Raw genomic sequence first — 12,580 nt, 5'->3', positions numbered from 1 at the left:
TTTTCTAGATTACTTAATACTCCCCATTTTCCCCTTTTTTATAGATTAGATTCTTTTGCTCATTGGAAAATTAATGTAATTTTGTGACTAATCTTTAGAAAAACTAAAATATAAAAAATTTAAAAGCCCTAATACACAGCAAAAATTATTATTAATATTTTTGTCTAAATCCTTCCAGGCATTCTGTATGTACAACACATACACACTTAAACCTATAAATTAAAAAAAAGGAAATCTTATTATATACATAATGCCTAACCTACATGTTTTTCTCTGTAAACATCCTGATATGTCAATAAATATATAACTACATCATAAATTTTAATGGCTATAGAATATTCAATAGAATATAACATAATTTAAATAATCAATCTTCTACTATTAATAGGGCCAAGTTATTCACTATTATAAAAAATGCTATAAATGATTTACTGAGTCCTAAGATATATACTTTTCAGAGTTTTTGAAATATGTTGTCAAACTGAAAGTCTAGATCAATACACGTTCATACCAGAAGCAAGAGCATCTGTTTGCCTACACCCTCAAGGAAACTAAATACTATCAGTATTTTTTGTTTTTGTCAATATCTGGGCAATAAAAATCTAAGCTGCATTTTTTTTTTTTTCTGATATCCAGTAAGGCTGAGTATCTTTTCATGGGCTTACTGGCATTTCTCCTTTGTGAACTTCTGGTTCATATTTTTGAACAGTGTTTTTAAAATAATTTATAAGAACTCTTTAAAAAATATAAATCCACTACTTTATTCAATTTGAAAAGTAATATATGTTCAAGGTAAAATATTCAGTAATGAGAGGTATAAAAAAAACCCTTTCTGCCCTACTCCTTTCGTCCCTATTTCTACTCTTCAGAGGTAACCATGCTTAATCTATCACGTCTACATATCCTTCTGGAAATCTTACATGCATCTATAGGAATATCATTTTGCAGTATTACATAAATGGATACTACCCTTCACTTTTCTGCAACTCAGAATAAAATCCAAACTCCTAAGCAAGGCCTACAATGCTGTATGGTCTGGTTCCTGAAAATTCCTACAACCTCTGACCACTCTTGTCCTTGCTAACCTTGCTCTTCCTTTCTTCCTTTTTTTCAGCTTCTCAAACATGCCCAGTTCTTTCCTTTTCTGGGCACTTTGCACTTGCTGCTCCCTCCACCTGGGATATTGTTTTGTTGACTGGCTCCTTATCCTTCATGTCTCAGATCAAGTCATTTCCTCACAGAGGTTTTCTCTGATCATTTTATCTGAAGTAGGTTCCCTATTCCATTCACTTGATTTATTTGTTTTCCTGACATATGGCTGACGTACAATATTAGATAAGTTACAGGTATATAATGTAGTGATTCACAATTGTTAAAGGTCATACTCCATTTACAGTTATTTAAAAATATTGGCTATATTCCCTGTGTTGTACAATACAGCCTTGTGTCTTATTTTACCCATTCACTTTAGAATATCATCCTACATATTTCCGTCACAGAATTTATCATTATAAACAATAACCTAATTATCTGTTTATTTTCTACTCCACTCCCACCCACACACTAGAATTTAAATCAGCAAGCTTTTAAAAGTAGAGCAATGTTTCTCTTGCTTATTATTGGATCCCAAATGCCTAACATGGTGGCTGCTATAAAACAGAAGCTCCATAAATATTTCTTGAACGATGAAATAAAAGGATGGATTTGATATTTTCACTAAATACCTTAGACGGTTTTCTATGCTAAAACATATAACTGTACTTCATTTTTTTCAATCAGCTGAATAATATTCTATTTTATGGATACATCATAACTTAACCAATCCTCTACTAATGTTTGAAATGGCTTTCACATGCTTCTCTTGAAATTAGTTTCTACCCCAAATTAAAATCCTATACTTCAGACTTATGCTTCTGGACAATATGGAATAATAGGGACCAGATTTACACTCTTGCATGAAACAACCAAAAAAGAGGCAAAATATATGAAACAACAGTTTGCAAGAAACTGGACTTCAGGCAACAAAAAAAGAAAACAAACACAGTCAGACCTATGATTGCCCCAGCTTATTGCTTTGGGTTAATTTCCAGGCTACAGAATAGGGAGGAAGAATCCAGGTGGAGCCTGGCAGACTCCCTGAGTGAGGAGATGGAACTGACAGTCCAGGGAGATCAAAGTAGCTACAGTGCCCAGGAGAGAGTACTAGAGAGGAGAGCACCGCATGGAGAGAGAACTCCAGAGATCTGCAGTATTCAGCTGAATAATGAGCAGTGTGTACATGTGAGGAACTTATCTGAGACCAGGAAAGAACCACCTGAAAGGATTGGAGGTGACAATGCCAGGTGCTCATACAGGCTGGGTATCTGGTACTTGTTCCTACCAACCAGATTGGGAAACCTCAAGATTCACGGCCATCAGGTGGAGTACTAAGAAGGATCTTGCTTTACTAGTTAGGGGATAAACTAGACTGAGCACTGTTTTAGTCCTGCCTAACAAATTTTTAAAGAAAGATCTGAAAGGATCAAACTTCTCCCAAGTAACTTAACTGTGTTTCAGCTAAACAAATCTCAAAAATATTTATAGAAATTCAAAAATATCCAGCACCAAACAAGGTAAAATTCACAATGTCTCGCATTCAATCAAAATTAAAAGACATACATGAATGATACATAATTAGAGAACTCAATCAATGAAAACTAACCTCAAACTGACAAGACAGTAGCATTAGCAGACAAGGTCATTAAATTTGAAAAATAATGGCTGAAAAATTGCCAAATTTGATGAAAATTATAAACTACAGATCCAAAAAACTCAACTCCAAGCAAAAGAAACATGAAGATACATAACTACTCCAAGACATACCATGATCTAATTGCTCAAAACCAATAATAGAGAAAATCTTAAAAACAGCCAGAAAAAAATATTGTGCCTCATATGATCTTTATGCATTTCTGCACATTTGCCCTTAGAAGACCACCCTACTACATCACCTCCAATTAGGCACACATGAAAAGAGTCACAAATATTCTCTTCAAATACCCATGCTCACAAATTTCCTTAACTTTACACAAATTATTGGCTAGTAAGGAAATATTAATATTTGTGCTTGATTTATTCTGAGAACTAGTATCTCAAAAACCACTGTCATATATCCAAAAACAAACAGACCAACCAACCAACAGACAAGTTTTTTACTGGTTTGAGACTAGTTGATGACTTCCCATTTGCACCTAGGAAAGTGAGCTGATGATACATTTCAATAGCTTATTCGTGGTTGTCTTTAACTTTTATATTCAAATTGCTTAATTATAAACAACTAAACCTCTAACAAAAGTGTAAAATTATTTTTAAAAATTTGAAAAATATACAGGATATTTAGTAAAAAGATTTTTTAAATAGTTGTCTATCTCCTATTTCACACAATCCTCTGTTCTTTCCAGTCCTTACTTCTTTGACATGTATCAATGAGTATTAAAAAAAGTCTTCAACGCAGACGTAGAGAATGGACTTGAGGACATGGGGAGTGGGAAGGGTAAGCTGGGACGAAGTGAGAGAATGGCATGGACATATATACACTACCAAATGTAAAACAGATAGCTAGTGGGAAGCAGCCACATAGCACAGGGAGATCAGCTCGGTGCTTTGTGACCCCCTAGAGGGATGGGATAGGGAGGGTGGGAGGGAGACTCAAGAGGGAGGAGATATGGGGATATATGTATATGTATAGCTGATTCACTTTGTTATAAAGCAGAAATTAACACACCATTGTAAAGCAATTATACTCCAATAAAGATGTTAAAAAAAAAAAGTCTTCAAAACAGACTAAAGAAGAGGAAAATAAGTAAGAGATGAAACAGGGAGTGCCGTTCACTTGATTGATTTCCTTGGTAGTAACTGCAAGTATATAATGACAAAGAAAATACCATTTCCCAATTAAACCAATTGAAACCAATCCTAATAAGAGCAAGTTTGCTATTGGAAAAGAGACTATGTCTTCTTGAGCTTATTCAGAATCACTTTGAAACCCTTTAGTTTACCTAATAGTTGTCACTGGACCCTAGGGGTCCACGATTCTCAGTTCGAATGAAATTTTTTCCTTTGGCTCTCCTTAGTTGGGCTGAAGCAGGCTAAAACTTTCAAATAGATTTTACTAAAATCTAAGTGAAACACAAACAAAGAACACAAGAAATGTAAAAACATTGGCATTTAGAATACAGGTCTCTGTTCAGTGGCTTCCTACGAGGGTTCAAAGGCTCTCACCCATTCAGTATAGCCTAACCTCAGGAGTACTTTCACAGCTCCTTAAGTGACTTCATATTGTCAGTACTACCACAACTCAGCTCCTAGGAGACATCTTGCTATTACTGTGGAGAAGACTCAAGGAAGCAGGTTCTTATCGTTGTCTATCTAGGATTGTTCCTTCCCAGTCTGATCCAGGAAATTTTTTAAAAGATGCCTTTTACCATAATACCTTCATCCTCCAGGTAAGATTCCTCCACTCATCCTAACAGGAATTAGTTTCTATACTTATAGACCTAATGCTGTAAACATATCCTAATACAAAATGGAAGAGTAATATTCACATCACAGTACAAAAAACTTGTTTCATTTTCCTTCCAATATTGAAGGAATTACCCACAATCCAATATACCCCAAACAGAACAGTGAATTGAAGGGCAACAAATCATTGGTTTTGGCTGCGTGGCCATGGGGCTTTCTTCCTTCCCACTTTCCTGGGGGCCAGCAGAAGGATAGCAGGGCCTTTAGCCAGCTAATGTCAACTGTTCTCAGGATCCTTGGTGTGTAGATTTTGATTCTTGGTATGCATACCTGTAAGCACTGTTCCTAGACCCAAAGGTCCCTTGACATGTTTACTGTTACTTAGAGAAATTCAGTGCTTCGTACCCCTTCTTACACTAACCCATAAATAGAGAGCAAGGTATGGGGTATAATGTTTTGTCTCTTGGAGTGTTCTTGTCACACATCCAAGTCCTATGGAACCATTATGGGAGCTGGGAGATCCTATGTACTGTAACTTCTCTGCTTATAAGTTGCCTTCAGTAATAAATTATGCTGTTATTAGCACTATGTATGTCATTAGTGATTTTTGTGACCATGCATCTTGTACAATTGGTGACCAACAAAATCCTGATGTCATGGATTTCTGGAAGGGGCACACCCAGGGGTGGAAGAATTCCTTCTTGGGGTCAGTGGTAATTCACTTGGTGGAGTTAGAATGGTCTTAGTAGCAATGCCTGAAGACGGCAGAAGCCATAAAAGTGGTATGCTAAAGAGGATGACTAGTGGTGATAAGCTGACTTGAAATCCAGTTCTGTCTCTCTTCCTTACCAGCTTAGAGATTTTCATGAGCCCTAAGGGGGGGATGGTAAACTAAAAAGGGTGACGGCAGCCCCTTTAGAAGGGAAAGTGGGGCAAACTCCCACTAATACATGAGGCAACTGGCCCCTGTGTATGTGAAAAGCCAGTTATTGTGAGGCATGCTCTAAAGGAATCTGAGTGGACACAACAGCGGGAGGAAATCCAGCAGTGTACAGAGTAAGAACTAGGTTCTCAACAGGTCTACTACCATACGCACTTGGAAGGATCCTTAGAGGTTTGGCGTGTTTGTTTGCATGATGGAGGGACAGCAGTGATATTAAATGAAGCTGAGAAGGGGGAACACATGCCCCTGTTACAGAATGAGCCGTCTGGTTGACTAATAATGCTGAGATAGGCGTTGCCACCCTGTTTCCAAACTGAATGCTTGGTAGTGTTGGTAAAATATAGCCCCGTGATTTTCCTGACCCTTGAATGTGAGTGGGACTAGATCTGCAGAGGATGTAGCTTTTCTGAGACCCTGGCTGTGTTAGCATGATTATAAGAAAACCCAGGGCTTGAGAGGGGAAGGCCTGACAACATGTTCTTGGTGCAAATTATGTTGAATGATCAAATCAGAACAGGTCCACCTGAGTGGACGACTGCTTTGACTTTACTCCATCACGTGTGAAGCACTGATAGAAATGAAATAGTTCTTTTAGGTCACACACGCCCCATCTCAGGGGAGGAAATGGAAAGAGGGAGCTTAGTAAGTGGTACAGGTTTCCATACAAAAGAAAAACAAAAAAGGAACAAAGGAAGGAGAAGATAAAAATAAAAAAGAATCAAAGACAGGCTAGACTTCTGGCAGAGGCTCCCGCACACCACTAAGTGTGGTATTGCTCATAAGCAGAAGGATTAATAGGACAGAAGTTGATGGTTGTGTAATCCTGGAGTGCGGGAATGTGGTCCTATTCAGAAACTTGAAAGACCTACTGAGACCGTGAAAAAGATTCCTGTGAGGTAAGACACAATATTGAATGGTTCACATGCCATACTGAAGAGTTGTTAGAAGAGTGGGAGACACCAAAAGATTAGGTGGAGAAGGTCCCTGGTAAGGAATCTCCTTCAGGGATCACAGCTATTAAGCCTCACTCCCACAAACCATCTGGTAAGATCTCATGGCCTCTACACTCCTCAGAAAAGAACTCAGAGAATAGAGCTGAGGGAAATACCCTACATTAACTTGACTCTCTTGAAATGGGATTACATCAGCTCCACCTTATGAGTTTGACTCAACTCCTGAAGCCAGGTTTCTTTGTTCCCTGACCTAAGCTCTTTCAAACTTAAGGAGGACCAGGGCTGGGCTCAGTCCCCAGGGTCTCCACCAAGGGATCACTAACCATACTGCTCAGTTCATTATGCTGGAAAGGAGAACAGCCTCAAACGTTTATGGGCTTGCTAGACATGAGGAACCAAGTGTCTACTGTTCCAGAATGCAACAGAGCCGTGGCAAACACATTTCCCTACTGGGGTTGGGATTCTGGGTTCGCTATGGCTGGAAGACCAGAATCACAACCACTGCAAAAGCTTTTGCATGAACTCATTCCTTCCTCAGGTTGCATACCTAGCATGGACAGACTTGGGTATTTAAGTCCTGCACAAGGATGCCCACATATCAGTTGGACTTATTTTTTGTGACCTCTACTGGTAGCTTCTATACCTGTTGGTCAGGTATGTTGCCAAAACCCAGCTACACTTAAAGGGCCAGGTTGTACAACAGTGCTGCATACCTGGAGGAGAAAGGTTGCATTTCTTCTTCTTTTTTAAAAAATAAATTTATTTATTTATCTTTGGCTGTGTTGGGTCTTCGTTGCTGTGCATGGGCTTTTTCTAGTTGCAGTGAGCGGGGGCTACTCTTCGCTGTGGTAAGCGGGCTTCTCATTGCAGTGGCTTCCCTTGTTGCGGAGCATGGGCTCTAGGCACGTGGGCTTCAGTAGTTGTGGCACGTGGGCTCTAGAGCGCAGGCTCAGTAGCTGTGGCACACGGGCTTAGTTGCTCCACGGCACGTGGGAATCTTCCCAGACCAGGGCTCGAACCCGTGTCCCCTGCATTGGCAGGTGGATTCTTAACCACTGTGTCACCAGGGAAGCCCGAGATTGCATTTCTTTTTTTTTTTGGTGGTATGAGGGCCTCTCCCATTGCGGAGCCCAGGCTCCGGACGCGCAGGCTCAGCGGCCATGGCTCACGGGCCTAGCCGCTCTGTGGCATGTGGGATCTTCCCAAACCGGGGCACGAACCCGTGTCCCCTGCATTGGCAGGCGGACCCTCAACCACTTGCGCCACCAGGAAGGCCCCGAGATTGCATTTCTTAAACAAGCAGAGATTCAGGTAGGGTTACTGAGCAACCTCATTTCACAATTTAACAACCCTGTTTAGTCAACTTTATTTGATAGTAGCACTACAAGTATCTGTGACTAAAGTCTCTGACAAAGAGACTCTGATGACATTTGCTAGCTTTTGGATATCTGATTTCCTCTAGCCACTGAATAATATACACCTTTTCTGGATATGGAGTTACTGTGTCCCTTGTGTGTGCAGACAATACACATACTATTAAGACTGAAACATATTTGTTATATATTGGAGTTTCCAAAAATTATACAAACAATTGGGATTTTTTTCACAGCTTCTGCCATTTAACAATGGGCTTACTAATATGGTATTGGGTGGCTGATTCATGCTCCCCCTTACCCACAGGCAGTAGAGAATGCAGAAATAGCATTCTAGAAGATAGCTCCAATTGTAACCAGGCATGTTGACTGTTCTCATTGTTGCCATTGGACTAAATCTCAGAAGCCTGAATGATGGTGGCATGATTACACGGAGAAGCTCAGAATGGTGTGATTCTGAGGCTTCATTTCAATGCTCCCGTAAGTATTAAGTGCATATATTTAAAATTTTCACTTATCACAGGGAAATTTAAAATTGATTAACAAAAAATCATCTTTTTCAAAATTTCAAAGGATGTGGAAATTTGTGAAGTATAATATTTTACTTCTTTTTCTTTTTTAATTAATTAATTTATTTTTGGCCGCATTGGGTCTTTGTTGCTGTGCGCGGGCTTTCTCTAGCTGTGGCGAGCGGGGCCTACTCTTCGTTTTGGTGCGCAGGCTTCTCACTGTGGCGGCTTCCCTTGTTGCAGAGCACAGGCTCTAAGAGCGCGGGCTTCAGTAGTTGCGGCATGTGGGCTCAGTAGTTGTGGCTCGCGGGCTCTAGAGCACAGGCTCAGTAGTTGTGGCACACAGGCTTAGTTGCTCTGCGGCATGTGGGATCTTCCTGGACCAGGGCTGGAACCCGTGTCCCCTGCATTGGCAGGTGGATTCTCAACCACTGCGCCACCAGTGAGGCCCAATATTTTACTTCTTAAATGCCTTTTTGCCTCCTCTAATTCTGCCACCTCCGACTATGTTATCTACTATTAATGAAATTTTGTACACATACTTTTGGGTGTACTGATAAATTAATATACAAGTCATTTTGGGGGGGTCTATATACTAGCTACACATTTTCCATGCAGTAAACATGATTTATATATAAATTGTAAATTTATCCAACTAATTTGTTGAAATAATTCCAATGAATTGGAACTGCTAGAACTAAGGATATCCAAAATTTTATAGTTTTGAGTCCAAACTAGAGTTTCCCCTACTATATAGATGGGACCTCATCTTGTCCCCCAGTGTTTATGTGGGTATGTTTCCTAAAACTGTACAAATGTTAAATTTTTAATCTTTAGTAATATGATATTTCAAAGAAATTGCTTTTCTTCTGTTATTGTTCAGCTCAGTCATCTTCATATATGCTTAATCCTTACTAGTCACTTGTGTTATTTCATTTTCTTCTGGTTTGTTTTAATTTCCCTTGGTTTATTAATGTCTTTTTTTTTTTTTTTTTATTTGCTGTACACGGGCCTCTCACTGCTGTGGCCTCTCCCATTGCAGAGCACAGGCTCCGGACGCGCAGGCTCAGCGGCCGTGGCTCACGGGCCCAGCTGCTCCGCGGCATGTGGGATCTTCCCGGACCGGGGCACGAACCCGCGTTCCCTGCACTGGCAGAACTGGCAGACGGACTCTCAACCACTGCGCCACCAGGGAAGCCCTATTAATGTCTTTGTTACTGGTTTCTAAGAACTCATTTAGGACTAAGGATGTTAACCATCTGTCATGCAATGCAAATGAAATATCAATATTATATTTTATTGCCATCAATTTACTATAGTGCTTTGCATTTTGGTTGTGTATTAAAATATAATCATGTTGTGTTTTAAAAAAATAAAAAAATAAAAGATAGCTGCACCAACCCCTTCAACAATGACCTCTGTAAGACTTGTACGGTCTGGCTACCTTGGACTGTTTTTACTTTGAATACTGCTTATACCTCATAAAGGTCCTCCTACTTTTGTGAGGTTCCTGGAGTTGAAGAGCAGAAATGAGGACTCTATTTGGTATGCCAGGATCCTGAGTTTTTTTTAATTTATTTATTAAAAAAAAATTTTTTTTTAAGACTTTATTTATTTATTTTTGCTGTGTTGCGTCTTCATTTCTGTGCGAGGGCTTTCTCTAGTTGTGGCAAGTGGGGGCCACTCTTCATCGCGGTGCGCGGGCCTCTCACAATCGCGGCCTCTCTTGTTGCAGGGCACAGGCTCCAGACGCGCAGGCTCAGTAGTTGTGGCTCACGGGCCTAGTTGCTCCGCAGCATGTGGGATCCTCCCAGACCAGGGCTTGAACCCGTGTCCCCTGCATTAGCAGGCAGATTCTCAACCACTGCGCCACCAGGGAAGCCCGGGATCCTCAGTTTTTATACCTCAATATTCCTCTCCTTTTTTGGTACCTTTCATGATTTCAGTAGGTGGTTGGGCGGTTCCTGTTGTTCATATTACGGATGAATGGATGGATACAAATGTAGATACTCTCCTGCTTTCCAGATGAAACTCACTAGCTATACCCACAGGAGGGTCAATTTTGATTCTCTCTTCACTCCAAACAGTTCTAAAATTTGTTATACACTCACTCTAGAAGTGGGAGATTTTTCCACAGGCCTTATATAGGTAATTCAAGATCTGATTATCATCTCTGTGTAATATTATTGATCATAATGATATTAGAGGGATTTTTTTAAAAAACTTGTGTATTTAAACTTTTAAATAGATGAGTATTAAATCTAACTTTATTAAGTAAAGACTGTGTTTTATAGAACTTTTAAAAAGTGATAAATGAGCAGAATATAAAAATACATATTGTTGGGTTCCCTGGTGGAGCAGTGGTTAAGAATCTGCCTGCCAATGCAGGGGACATGGGTTCGAGTCCGGGTCCGGGAAGATCCCACATGCCGCGGAGCAACTAAGCCCACGCGCCGCAACTACTGAGCTTGCGCTCTAGAGCCCGTGTGCCACAACTACTAAGCCAGCGTGCTGCAACTACTGAAACCCATGCGCCTAGAGCCCGTGCTCCACAACAAGAAAAGCCACCCAATGAGAAGCCTGCACACCACAACGAAGATTAGCCCTCCGCTCGCCGCAACTAGAGAAAGCCCATGCGCAGCAACGAGGACCCAACACAAACAGCAACAACAAAAAAAAGCATATTGGTAACACTCTATTAACTTTCATTACCCACTTATTTCATGGTAGTTTCTAACAGCTGGTACTTATTCATCCTTATCAGCCTTGCCTCTCAGATATAGTACTTGCCTATAATATTACATATTTACATGCTTTTGTTCTTTTCTTCATATATGCTATATCTTTCCAGTTAGACTGTGATCTTTTTGTGGATAGAGATAGGTTAATTGATTCTTTTGTATTTCCACAGTACTCAGTACAAGGCACAGTATAGGTGCACAGTAAACACGATTAAAGAAAAGGAATCTACATCTGTTATTTATTTTATGACTTCCATAGCACTTAGAATAATACAGCAGATGCAAATTACCGAATTAATAAAAATTTTATGAGAAAATAATCTTTAAATAAAAAGTTATTCCTACCTTTCCCGTGTACTGTGCAATGAACCCAAATAATAGTATAAGGTACAATTAATGGTTAAATATCTTGTAGCTCTTTTAGATTCATTATGTGACATGATCCTTATAACAACCAAAGAATTTATACAGAGCCTATTAAAATTCTATTGTAGAGAGGAAAATCAGAGTCTAGAGAGGTTAAGTGGTGGGGCCTGAATGGAAACTGAGTTCTAACAACTACAAATTCAATTAATGCTATCTAACTGGAGAGGCCTAACATTTAAAAAAAAGAAAGTCTTCTATAAACTATTCTTATAAACCTTATAGACATTTAATTAATTATTTACTTACTTTCTTAATTAAAGCATTTTTAGTGTGCCTAGGTATATAAGGTACTATGCTTAACACTATGGAAAATAAAAAGTTGTACATACAAGGATTATCAAATTTAAGTAAAATAAATAAACAGTATGTGGATCAATGTGCCAAGATAATGGTATAATTATTTGGTTTTCTAGGAACTCACAGATAGTAAAAATTGGTTCCACTTAAATAAGCTAGAGAAGAGTTTCAAAAGGGCTAGGATTTGAGCTGGATCAAGAAAGACGGGCAAAATTTAGATGTCTGAAGGAAAGGCAAATTAGCATTACATTGAACAGAATTTGGCAAAGCACAGTGAAGTTACAGGGGGAGGAATACACATGTGTTGAGCAACAGTAAATAGACTGGCTTATGTACATTCATACTGGAGAACCATGTAAAGATCTTCTGAGGTCAGATTTATAGAGGGCCTCGAATGCCAGGTTACACACAGATTTATTTCAACATCTTATAGGCAACAGGGAGTCATTTGAGGTTTTGGAGTACAGACATGATACAATGCCAGAATGCAATGGAAGAAGGGGATTGCACAGAGAGAAGCTGAGGACAGCGGTAATAATTCAGATATATATTGAAAAAGACCTGATTTCACTAGTGTTGCAAAGAGACTGACTGCAGATATTTGGAAGGAAAAGTTTATGTCCTAGATAACTTCAAGTTTACATGCCCAAGTGACTACGAATGAGGTGACCCTTAATCAAATTGAGGGATATTTAATTGTTCTGGGGTAGGGCTCACTTTTTTTTTTTTTTAAGCTTCTCAGGTGATTCTTAACACAGCTAAGGCAAAGTCACTCACCGGGACATTTCTTTATTTTGCTTTTTAGCTTTACCAAGGCTCTGCACCCTCAAGTGACTCA

The 12,580-nt window shown here is 39.4% G+C and overlaps 1 protein-coding gene across 21 annotated transcripts in view; it reads right to left on the bottom strand.

The window, feature by feature from the left end:
* Positions 1-12,580, bottom strand: part of BAZ2B (bromodomain adjacent to zinc finger domain 2B) — a 378,273-nt gene that overhangs the window by 29,190 nt on the left and 336,503 nt on the right. The gene's annotated exons all lie outside the window — the stretch shown is intronic.

This window comes from Aethalodelphis obliquidens, unplaced genomic scaffold, assembly GCF_003676395.1.
Source record: "Aethalodelphis obliquidens isolate GAN/ISIS:26980383/991018 unplaced genomic scaffold, ASM367639v1 scaffold2, whole genome shotgun sequence".
Taxonomy (NCBI): Eukaryota; Metazoa; Chordata; class Mammalia; order Artiodactyla; family Delphinidae; genus Aethalodelphis; species Aethalodelphis obliquidens.
Note: the sequence above shows the minus strand (reverse complement) of the source record. Positions and strands in the feature narration are given on the sequence as shown.